Here is a 12596-nt window from a genome sequence, read left to right on the forward strand (position 1 = left end):
TCTTTCTTTCTTTCTTTCTTTCTTTCTTTCTTTCTTTCTTTCTTTCTTTCTTTCTTTCTTTCTTTCTTTTCTCTTCTGAGTGCCTGCGTATGTGCTAGGCCCTTAAGGACGCTTGCCACTGTGGTGCATGTATCTGATATAAAAAGGGAGCCCATGCCTGGGCATCACATCCTTACTGTAGGTAGGCTCATAGTGCGCATGCTTGCTTTGTTAATTATCTGCTTCGTGCAGCTCGGAAGCCAACGTGAACTATCGCAATGTTATGAGGATGAGCTCTCCCTGTGGGAACTCTGGTTTTTTTTTTTTTGTTTGTTTCTCTCCAACGCAATCTGAATTTTTGTCCCACAGTGCAGTGTTTTCCCCCAGCTCTGTAAAACTTTTCTGAAATGCCTTTATATCACTTTGTGTAGTTCAGCAGAGTGTAAAATAACCTCTTGGCATTTGCTTTAGTTCTGTCATATTCTGTTTACAAATTCGAAAGGACCTAACATAAATAGCTGTCAACACTTACATATTACTGTGATTCACTGACTTCACCACAAGAATTTTGGTGCAGCGGCAGAAAGAGCATCAGTATAAAAATCTTATCTTGAAAGCCATTGCAGTTGTTCATCCCTCTTTCAGAGAGCATGAACAGCGAGTCTAATTTGCTACTTAAGATGTAATTACACCGAGCAGGACATCCACACAGTACCTCAGCATTAGCACGTGGGCCTGAACCACCTAGAGTAAGGGCTTTCTTCCACGTGTATGGCTGCCATAGGCACTGCTTTGATCCGCTGGATTTAAAACTCAGGTTGGTAGAGGAAAAGGGGAGAAAAGAGGAAGAACAGAAGACATCAGTAAAAACAAAGAAAGTATGTTTTTTCTTCTTCTGTAGGTTTGGTTACACATACACCAAATTTTCTTGAAATTCTGATGATTTTTTTGGGGGGGTGGGGAGGGATGAATTCTGACGGAATCCTGCTAAGCAGTTTTCAGGCCTGAGGAGTTCAGCTTTCAGGAAAGACTACTTGGGATCTCTAGCTTGTTCCACCTATTTGATACCTAACCACAGACCAGGAAAAACTCGCCACGCTGATAGCTAGCTAGTGACCCATGGTCCTCTGATCTCTGACATGTCAGGGCTTTCAGGTAAAAAGCCATCAACACACAGCAAACATCACAGACTAGGATTTAATTCATGTCTGCCGTGGCATGGGAAGGGAAAAGCAGCGGGACTTGTTGATCCACTCTTACACAACCGTGTGGTGGATAAATAGGCTGCTGGCACCTATCACATTTTGAAAAATCGCAGAGCTCCAGGCTTTCCTTCACAATTCTTGAGCTGAAAAATGCAGAAACATTGAAGGAGAGTTTGCAATTCGAAATGACAACCAACTCATTTGTGGCTACAGGACTGGGCTGTCTCCAGCTGGTTCGGTTTAGTCCTATTGTCTGGAAATGCAGTTGCAGGGACGCCAGCTTGACGTCTCATCTGAGAGGCCTGGTTTCTCCGAGATCACCACCTCACCTCGCTTTGGTGCGGGTTCAGAGGGCTCTGGATTGCACGGTGACTGAGCTGGGCAGTAAAAGGATCCTAGGAGACATATTTAGCTATTATGGAGGCTTGTGGAGCTTCACTGAAATAAATGGACTAATTGAGGAGTGAGGCAAAACCGCTGCCTTTAGTGGTTTTCATGCACAGGCTGAACGGGCTGAGTGTCATCTTTTTTTTTTTTTCTTTACTTTTTTTTTTTTTTTTTTTTTCCAACCCTAAACAAGGTAAATTTCAGTGAACAGTTCTGGCTAAAATATTCCATATACCTAGTCCAGTTGATGAAATTTATCTGGCAATTGAATAGCTGAATTGAATTTATCTGGCATCTGGATGACTGGCTAAAGTTAAGAAAAACCATGACAGACTGTGAGCAGTAACCTGGACTAGTAGCACTAGAAAGATGTCACACTGTGTCAGGGGTGTGAAACAGTCACATTAGGGACTTTGTCGCTGAGCTGCGAAGAAAAACAGTCTGGCGTTTTCATGCATGTCCTATTTTGCTTTCCTACAGGTACTCGGTGTGTGGTATTTGGTAAAAAGAGCCACCTAGTCAACAGGCTGGGTTGAAGAATTCGCTGGCATAAAATGCCATAAAGAACTTCTGGAGTTAATTGGAGGTGGCAGGAGGACACGGGACATCCAGCATTCAAATACACCATTCCTAGGAAGGAGAAGCTGCCATGGGTTCTGGCTCTCTGGCTAGAAGCCAAATGTTTATGCAAACCATCAAGGCGTGGGCTGTGAGGCTTTGCCTTTGTGCCGCCTGGTCTGGGTGACCAGTGCTCCTAGGGAAAGCTCCAGCAATGAAGCTGAAGCTCCTTTCTGTTAATTGCTGGTGAGGGCTGGGTGGAGTTTTTCTGTTTACTCTCTCCTACCAGGATTTTGCTTTGCAGGGGGCTAAAGCTGCCAGACAGAACTGTAATTACGCTGAGCTTGACTGTGGCTTATACAAATTAAATGATGAAGACATACAGGTGTATCAGAGGAAATCCAAATTGCAGTGCCTTGGGAGTCTAAGCATCTTGGTCTTGGCCAATGCAGGGCTACAAGGGCTGACTTTGGGGTGAACTTCTGCCCTTCAGTTCTCCAGCTGCAGCCCATCGGTATACTGCTACTGCTGGAGAGCAGTTCTTCACTTTCAGGCTATTAAAGAGAACTGAGTAAGAAAAAGAATACAAGAACAAAAGTGTGCAGATGCAGGCTTTACATTTTATGGGAATTTTTACCTGAAGCTGTGCTGTCTCCCAGTTGTACACTTCCTGGTGTGCATGTTGTATATTCTGGTATGAGTTGTGCAGATACCCACAGAGAGCTCATTTGAAGTTCAAGTGCTTGAAATACTCAGCAAAGTGAATTCATAAATAGCATATATTACCAGCATTTGTGCAAACTGTTTTACATTTGACTGTGTTTCTGTATTTGTCTCCTAGCCACTAAAGCCCTAGGGACTGTTTAGTCTAACCTTCTGCATAGCAAGGCCAGAGGTTCCTGCACCAAGCTCAGCATCTTGCAGTCGAAGCGGTCGGCATCTTTTTGTAGACACCCAGCCTTGATGGGAGAGCTCCAAGTGTCTAAGCACATTCCAGGGCAAGCAATTCCAATGGTTAATTACCCACACTGTTAAAGACGTGTGTCTTGTCCCCCAGCTTGAATTTTGCTGTGTTTGGCTTCCAGGCACTGCATCTCTGAATGTGAAATGTGAAGCTCTCTTGCTGCCGATTACTTGCGTATATCTGTGCAAGGAAAGGAAACGATGCTCTGTGGTTGGTGAGTAAGGTAGAAAGAAGGGTGTAAGTGTTCCCGTCCTTCTGCACAAGCAATTATGGAAGGTGCCAAATGGTAGCTTTTAGCACTAAGGATAAATCCTACCAAGAAGTAGCAGGAATGAGAGGAGGTTCCCTGAATTATAATAAATATATACTCTTAGTCTAATATAAAGTAAACAAAAGTCTTGAAAGCATCTGTATGCTGCTGAATACAAGAAATTATAAGCCTCTTTTTCCTCCTTCACTTGGGCATTCAGCATACTCTTAGGAGAAAGCAAATTTAATTTTTTGAGCATTTATTCATAAGAGCTTTCCCATATGATCTTCACATAGCATGAGCATTATGTATGAATGATATATTCTTATATAATATGAAAATATTAACATCATATAGATGAATAGGCTCTCTCTGACGACCAGCAAAATACGCAGAGCTTCAGAGGCTGCTGTCTGTCCCTGGTGGGTCCACAGCTGCTTCTCCCTCACTTCTGTGCTCGTATCTGTTCCACTGGCCTGCCCGATTAACTTTATCCAACGCCTCTGCAGTGTCTCCCCACCAATCTTTTGATTATTGCCAAGGCTTAGCAGTTTCTGGAGCGATACCGTACAGCTTGTCTGGGAAATCTCAATGCAGATGGAAGCTGGCTGCTATGTGTGTTACTGTTGGCAGTGACTATGTATTTAGAGCAGTATTAGCAATTTCTTCCTTTTTTTTTTTTTTTTTTTTTTTTTAACGGAAAAAAAATTTTTTTTTTTATCTTCCCCCCCCCCCCCCCCTTTTTTTTTTTTTGTGAGCTACATAGCCATATTTTACCTGCAAATGTATTTTGGTAGATACTTCAAAAACATTGGCCAAAGAAAGCCTGAAATCATTCAAAGTACACGGGAGATGGGGAGAAATTGGAGATCACTTGCAGTAATGGAGTTTAAGATTAAGAGTCTCCAGAATACTTTGGAAAGTGTTTCTGGACACTATGAGAGTATATTCTGGGAATGCTGTGAAATGGCTCCTTCCTGGGAAAGAATCTCTGGAAAATGTCACAGTAGGGCCCTCTTCATCCTTCCCTATCTCTGCCTGCCAGGGGCTGTAACAGAGCTAAGAAGATGAGGGGAAAGACAAAAGAAGGGAAGGGAGGGAAAGAATGAAAAGAGAGAGAGAGAGGAGAGAGAAAGAAAAAGAGAAGGAGAAAATGAGAGGAAAGGGAAGACAGAAAAGGCCCAGCAGCCCTAATTGGCCATGACAAAGATTCTCCCAGGAGCAAAGGATTGTATGTGCACGGTGCAATCTGCATTATTAAGAGGAATCATGCTGTTAGAAAGCTTGTCTGAAATACTCTTCCAGGTACTTCTGAAATGGGGGGATGGGAAATAATAATAATTAATAACAATAATAAGAAGAAAAACAATAAAAGGAAAGAAAAAGAAGAAAGGAAAACAAAGGAGGGAGATTCTGAGGACACAGAAATGGAAGGAGGTGGACCCATCATTTCCCACTGCATATTCTCCGAGTCCATGAATATGCAAGCGAATATCTGAGCAAACATTATCACTGACACAGATTCCCTTCCACAGCATATTTGTGTTGCCATGCGTATGAATAATTGCATTAGCAAGGCAGAAGGTCTGGTTCCCATATTTTACATGCATCTATATTTTATCTGTGGCCATGCTTTGCACTCTAATTATATGGTGCTGGAAACATCCATTTGTCTTGCTTCTTTCCAGAAGGAACAAGACCTTTTTTCCAGCTGACCCAACACCTAGAAGAAATCGGAGCGAGAATAGAAGGTGTCAGCTCAAGCAAAGTCTGGACAAGATGGGGCAAAAGTCAAGCATTTTAGTGAAGTGATGGAGGTCATGACCCACTCCTCAGGCCATCTGCTGTCTGGTAGGATCTCAGTGTATCGGTAGACCACATTTAATTGTTTACCTGCATCGCAGCAATCACTTTTTTCTGACTCATCTCCTGCCCCTTGCTCTTTAATGTAAACCTGTGGCCTGCAATGGGTGTATGTGTGGACGGGACATGGCTGCTCCCTCTACACCCTGCTCCCTAGCGAGGGAGAACAGGACCCAAGCATGGGGTGCTAGTGCTCCCTGTTCAGCACCAGCCGCAGCATCAGCACTGCTCCTGGCCTTTGAATCTCCAGGGACTGCCGTGCTGCAGCAACATCCAGATCTTCCGGCGGGATGGCTGTGATCCTGCTGACATGCTTAAGTGGAAAACTTACGAGAATCGGGCAGAGCCTGCGTCTCCTTGGCTACTCGCTGGGATTTTGGAGCTGGCCTCACCGGTCCCCACACTGAGGCCAGGCTAAGCCCTTGCTAGTTTTTAACTCAGAGCAAACCCATCTTTGCAGATATGCGATGAATTCGCTACTGAGCAGAAGGCCGGTGCTGGAGTACTTAAATATCACTTAGGCCTTATCTGAAGATTTTAATGGGACTTATTTGGTATATGATCTTGGCCTGGCCACAGCACAAGGGTTATTTTCACCCGAAATGAACTACTGAGGGGCTGACAACATCCTTTGGATGACAACCAGCAAGAAGTCATTACTCTTGGGATAGCTGTGAACTCCAGGAGAGTTAGAGAAATATTTCCTTCTTAGGCAGAACGCAGTGTCATACAAAGCAACTAACACAAGCATTAGGTTTATTGGCAATGTTAAGATGGCGAGAATAACTGAAGAATATTTACTTACACTCAGTAAGCATCTTCATAGTTTTGAATAATGTTAATGTCTGTTCCTGGCTTATGGTTTAAATTATTTTCACAAACCATTAAAGTCAAGATGATGAAATTGCCCTATCCTGTAGGGCACATCTATTTATAGAATGGATGTGCCCTGTACCAATAAGGATATTTTAAAAGGAAAATATATTATCTGAGTGCTTTTCAACTGCCTTCCCCAGTCCTGTGCACTTGATTGTCATCATCTAGAGCTATACCAGCCTCTCGGTAACACTTTTTTAGCAATTCAGAAGATTTATGTGTCTGTTGCTGTGCTGAATGCCATTCTTTGAGTAAGCACAGAGCACTGAAACTTTCTTTTGAGGAGCGAGGGAGGAGGAGGAAAGATTAAAGCAGCTCATGTGATTCTTACATAAAACTTGAGAAGCTGAAAAGCAATTTTGATTAAAGTATGATTGAAAGGATGTTCTGTGACGTGCCCAAGGTTGATGTTTTTAAATGACGCAGGTGCACGCGGGAGAAGGGGGGTGTTTGGCTGTTGACTTTTCTGCTGTTGTTTAAGGATATTAACACCTGATCCTGCAGGCTGCCCTGCAGGAAAGCCGTGGGGGAGCAGCAGGGCCCCAGAGCAGTGAGGGAGTCCCCGTGCAGCAGTTGGTTAAGCCCGCAGCCCTGAACGTGCAGTGTTGGTTGAGAATGTTGGTAGTCAATTAGAAACCTGGTTCTGCCTTACATTAGGGCTGCTCTTCATCACCCCGGGAATATAAAATGGATTTTAAGTGAGTGCAAGTGTAACTTATAACCATTATAAAGCAGCTTTGCATCTTACAGCAATTTAAAGCCTTGGGGTAAGTGGGAGTCTGGATTCTCAGTGTATAAATTATGACCAGTCTGACTAAAAATTAATTGAAGATTTCTATATTTTGTAATGCTGCCACTAAACCAGTCTGAATAAGTCAGCTACATTTAATTCAAGACAACAACTGTATTCATTAGAGCTCCTTAAACTGTACGGTAATCTCCAGGTTTCAGTGTTTCGGTTTGTAAATATTTGGGAATTTTATGGACACACGTTCAGAGATCAGGTTGTTCTGTTCTTTCTTTCCATTGCAAACTTCCTAGGAAAAGGCATAGCACAGGAGGCCAGTGCAGAAAACACGTTCTGGTCTGTTGTTCCTTTTCATATTCACCACGCTGCTTTAAATAATACATCACAAGCCGCTTTATATTCTGGGAGTTTTTGGCAATTAAATTGAATTTTTCAGTGTTTATTTCTTGGGTATTAACTTATTAGTGATCTCACCCCTAGCACCAGTTATGGTCTGCTTGCTACCACCAAGCCCTCGGTTGGCACTGATGGCACTTGAATAAATCATTTACTCCAGGAAGTGTTCCACGCATGTTACCTTTACAGGAGCAGGGATTTAGCCTGTACTCTTTCTGGCAGCAGAAGACAGCAAAAATAAATAATAAACCATGGCACCTTTATGAAAACAAATAAGGCTCTACTCCTGCAAAAACAACTACATGCATTCCTCCTTGTCCTTTTGTCTCTGACAACAGCATTGCTCCTGAAAAAGGAGGCAGAAAGGCATCCTGGGTATTAAACAGGCTGAGCATCCCATTTTGCTTCAGAATCTCGTCAGCTGCTCCTATGGCTGCTAGTTTTTAATTCCACGCCATAGTTAAATTAACCAGATAGGGGATGGCTATAACATGAACTGATCGTGTGTCTCATTTCTTTGCTGTTCCCGTTTCCTTCAAATGCTGTTCCTTTCTCTCTATGCAGGCATCTGTCTGTCGTGATGTTTGCTGCTGCAAGTACATTTTAAAAAATGAATGAGCTTTTCTTCCATTCCTTTCTTAATTTATATATATATATATTTCATTTTTTTCTGGGAGATTTTAATATTCACGGGGATAACATCTTAAGGCCCAATGTGAAATTCTGTATTCTGTAGCCTCCCATTAAGAGCAGCGCCTAATTAAGAACCGGAGCCTGCAGGATGAACTCCCTGGGAGCAAATGACTAATTCTTGATAGCAGGACTGTGGCTTTAAGCCTTTGCCAGCATCTTGAGAACGGTTTGATGTTGGAGGCTGCTCCCAAGGGTCCCCTCCTGCAGCTTCTCCAAGTGCTGGCACAGGCGAGGCAGAGGAGGCGGCTGTTCCCAGGCACTCCGCTCCTGGATGCGCAGGCCAGCAGGGGGAGACGAGGGGATGTCTTTCCACTTTTGGGAACCTTGACACTGCTGCCTGCCATCAAATACATCTATTGCTTCTACACTAAGCCCTTTCCAACGCACAAACTTGCGGCGTTTAATTAAAGCTATAATTTTAAAGACATTTAGGCGAATCAGGGCAGTGGATTTGCACTGGATACATACACCGAGTTGAATCTGCTGCTTGCACCAGTAAATTCATAGGGACGAGCTACTCCTGCAGGTCCAGCTTTAAGCTGGTGCACATTTGTCCACACTGTTGGGCTCTGCCTGGGCTACGGTCCCTGCAGCTGGATGCAGTAGGGCGACCAGGACTGTGGCCCAGCTGTGCAGGAGCTAAGGCTTGGCTAATTTCCTCTAACAGCAGATGTGTCAGGCAACTCCACCACTTGCTCTTGGCAGTCTGCAGTGCCACTTGGCTGTAGTTTTGCTTCTGTCTCTCCTGCTTTTCATTCCTGTTTGCTTGGTCTTGATCCCCGGTTCCTGTCTCCTTTGTGTTAGGCTCCTAGACCTCACCTTGTTCCAGCCCTGACATCTTAGAACAGAGATTTTCAAACTTCTGGCTCTATGGCTTTCTGACCATGCTCCTCAGCTTGGTAGACTCTTTGCTTCTCTGGTCTCCCGACTTATTGTTATGCTGCCTTCAGTATTTAGCCCCAGACTTAGTTCTAACTTGGTCTTCACCTTTGAGCTTAATACAGTAGTTAGCCTGGTGAAGATATGGGCCTCTTAAGAAATCTGAAGCTGCAGGGTAAGAAGCGTGCATTACCTGATGTGTCTGCAGTGTTGGAAAGGGGGCAGATGGAAGACCTTGACATGATTTGTCTCGGGTCTGCATGCTGCCTAGGATGACAGGCACGGCTTGTGGATCTGTTTTGCACCAGAGGCTGAATCCAAGTGCAGGTTTTCATTCTCAGCCTTGGATGACCATAGCTGTGCTTCTTTTATATTGAAACAGACTGCAAGCAGGCTAGTTTTTGCAGGGGGTATGACTGTTTCCAGGGCTCAAAGTTATTATCTTTCACTTGTGTTCTTTTTTATTACTATCTGTTGACTCTTTCTAAATGTCAGTTACGCTCTGTATAATTGCTCATAGCACCATTTGTTACTGTTTTCCATGCAGATTCATCATCTTGGAATTTGGAGCTAACCTGCCTTCCCTCTCCAGCATTCCTGATGCCACTGCTTATATTTTATTCCAGCACGATTCATTTTGGTAGCATCCCCTCTATGACTCTATAAAATTGCCTATTTTTCTCTGCTTTCTAAGCCGGGCACAGTATCGTTAACAACGTGTATAAATTCTGCTGATAGCTTCAGGACCAAATCCAGAACCTATAGAAACAGCTGAGCCAAATGCCTAAGAGATGCATGCAAGGGGAAAACATGCAAAGCTCCAGAGAGGCTGACCATGCGACAGGTTAAGTGCCTGCACTGGATGCACGAGGATCACACACAGGGAACCCAAAGGATGCATTAAGTGATGGATTACGTGACTGTGTTTTGCCATCTGAACTTGCCATCTCTTTGCAAGCTGGGCAGAACGTGTTCAGATGAAACAAAGAACTGTTACCTGCTACAGGCCCTTTATCTAGCTCCCTCTTGTGTATTGAGTTAGAAGAAGTGTGGGGAGCCATTTGTCAAGAACACCATCGGATGGTGCCCCTTGGCCCTTTCAGGAGTGATCTACATTGCTGTAAAGGCTCTCTACGCTGGCCTGAATTTCCTCTCTTGGACGTAACGGAACCAAATGACACCAATAAGTTATATTGGCCTTCCAAGGCACTTGGTGTCAAATTTATTTTTGTCAGATGTAGATGAACGATGGCCTTTTGGAAGTTTTAGGTGCTTGTAGTCAGCACCGTGAAGTTCAGCCTTGGGTTCTGCATATCTCCTAGAAATGCCCTATCAACATAGGCTAGTAACAGTTTTAATCTTGTGGACAAATGTGTTGTAGGCATTATGGCCTATGCAATAGATTTCAATACACAGGTGTTAAGAATCCCATCACTTTTTATAGTGCAGGGAAGTAAACTGAAACAATTACAAATCTCTCTTATTTTAAAAAATAATCAGGAAAATAATCAGCTAAGGCAACCCTGGTATCCAGCCTAACCTTGCTGCACCTATTTTCCATGCAGCCATCATAATATTCAAGCATACTCTCGCAGTTCCCTTTACTTCCAAGATACTGCCCAAGTTACATTTATCATATGCGAAGCCAGAACTTCCAGGGGCTAAAGCTAATGTGTGAAGGACAGACTCCCTGCAGTTAGAACAGTTTTTCTCTAATAATAATGATTAAAATTTAAAATGCTATCTCTTACAATCAATACTTTTAAACAGGATCTTAATTGGTTGAGTCAGTGTGCAAACATATGGTTACATTTCTAGAGAATAATCTTCAGCTTGCTGCTGAAATAAAGTCCAGGCGACTCGACCACTGATTTTTCATGGGACGCATGACAAGGTTTGGAGTCTGTTAGCCCGTACATCATCATGAAACACTTGACCTAAAATGATTGCCTTCTCATTGCGTGGTCATTTATTCCTCCTTCCGCTTCAGGTGGGTGCTGCTGCTTTCTGGAGCTGCTGTGTGCTTAAAAGAATTGTCACATCTTTGCTAAAATGGAAAAGAATTGCTTATAGGAGGCGAAGAGGTAGGGACTTGCTTATTTCAGACTTGAAAAAAATCCCTCTTCCCCTTCTCTGCCCAACCCCCAGCTCTCACAGACCTCGTCTCCAAAACCTGTGATCAGAAGATCAGAGCTTCCAGTTTATAATGCTGGGCTTCCATTCTACTAGGGGATGAAATGACTAACAATGCTACTAAGGTTTCCTGATGCGAGAAGTCAAATGTATTAGAATTTGACCAGAAATCCACGGAGCGTGTTGTTTCCATTCAAAGAGGTATCTCCATGTTCTCCTCCTGTTAAATGAAATAAAGGCATCCAATAGAACACAGATCCCACGAAAAAGAAATCCCTCTATGGTAAAGGAGGTCTTTGTGAGAAGAAGATGAAGGAAAGAAACATTTAAGTACTAAGGAAGTTACACAATCTTTACTACTAACATGGATCCGAAATACAGAATTTTTCAATTCTGTTACCATTACAAGAGAACAAAGAAGGTGTTCTGTGATTTTTCTCTCTCTCTTTCCTTCCCTCATGGCAAGGATAAAGAATTTACAAATGCTCCTGAAATAAGTCATGAGGTTAAGACTGCACCAGACCAAGACAAAGTGGTGATGAGGTCTTTTACCTGTGATCTGAATCTTGACTCTACCATATATTGCAGAGGTATGATGCGCGGTCCTTGGCAGTGGTACACATCTTTGTCTTACGTAAACTTATCTGAAAACTTGTTATGAAGAAAATACCTGCAATGGGGATTCTACCTTGGAAAGGAAAACTAAATGCAACAAATGCATGAACAAGACCCTCCCTCCACAAGATAAAATGAGAGAACCTCACCTGCCCTGGATGGCATATTATAACTAAAAACTTTGAAGCAAAGGAAAAATGCTGAAAGTCCTAGATGGCCTTCAGAATTCCTAGGAAGGTGCCGGAGTTGTGACACTAAATGTCCTTATATAGCTGCAACAATAGTCATAATGACTTGTGGAAAAAAAAATCGGAGCTGAAGTCTTGTCCTGTGACTAATGGGGGAGCAAGTGTAAGCTGGAGACCCAGAGTCTCTGTTATTGCAGTCTATCAAGAATCCAAATGACTCATGCAAACAGCCTGCAGTCACAGAAGAACGGATCCAAACTGGTCCTCTGCGTCTCATGAAGTTGTGGCCCACAAGGCGTACGCAATACCTGAATTTACTGGCCGTACTGCATTCCTGACGTGCTGCTTCTCCTTCTGCGTCCAAGTGCCGCTAAGCAGTGCCTCCCAGCAGCCAGGCTGAAGGTGTGGGGCATTTCTGCCCAGGCTCTTCTGTGCGCTTGGTGCTTCACAAAGTATGCTTAGCATATGGGGAGCTTTATACGTACCTGTTGTGGGCTCTGGGGTTTATTTGGGTGTATAGGAAATACCTTGCTTGAGCACTGGATTTGTTTCTTATTGTTGTGTTACCGCTGTGAGAGGAATCGCAGATGGGTGCCTTCTTCTCACGTTCATGAGACCAGAGGATGGTGGCACCGCAAGGAGCTCCCCACGGCTGTTGGAACAAGACTCACGCCGTCGTACTGAAGGCCAGTCACGTACGATGCCTTCTCATGTTCAGGGAAAATACCACGAGGATGGCCAACCAAACACCCCCTAGAAATGCCACGCAAATCAAAGCTGAGAATATGTGTCATAACTGCCATGTTATTTTCTTTGTGGCTTTCTGAAGCAATAATATCTGCTAACCAAGCAACTCGAACGT

The 12596-nt window shown here is 43.6% G+C and overlaps 1 long non-coding RNA gene across 1 annotated transcript; it reads left to right on the forward strand.

Annotated features, from left to right (window-relative positions):
• The first annotated feature begins 2619 nt into the window (after positions 1-2619).
• LOC118165788 lies at positions 2620-11230 on the forward strand. Its single transcript, XR_004750240.1, has 2 exons — positions 2620-3307; positions 9346-11230. It is a non-coding gene; the product is annotated as an uncharacterized LOC118165788 (long non-coding RNA).
• Positions 11231-12596: the final 1366 nt, after the last annotated feature.

This window comes from Oxyura jamaicensis, chromosome 4 (genome assembly GCF_011077185.1).
Source record: "Oxyura jamaicensis isolate SHBP4307 breed ruddy duck chromosome 4, BPBGC_Ojam_1.0, whole genome shotgun sequence".
NCBI lineage: Eukaryota > Metazoa > Chordata > Aves > Anseriformes > Anatidae > Oxyura > Oxyura jamaicensis.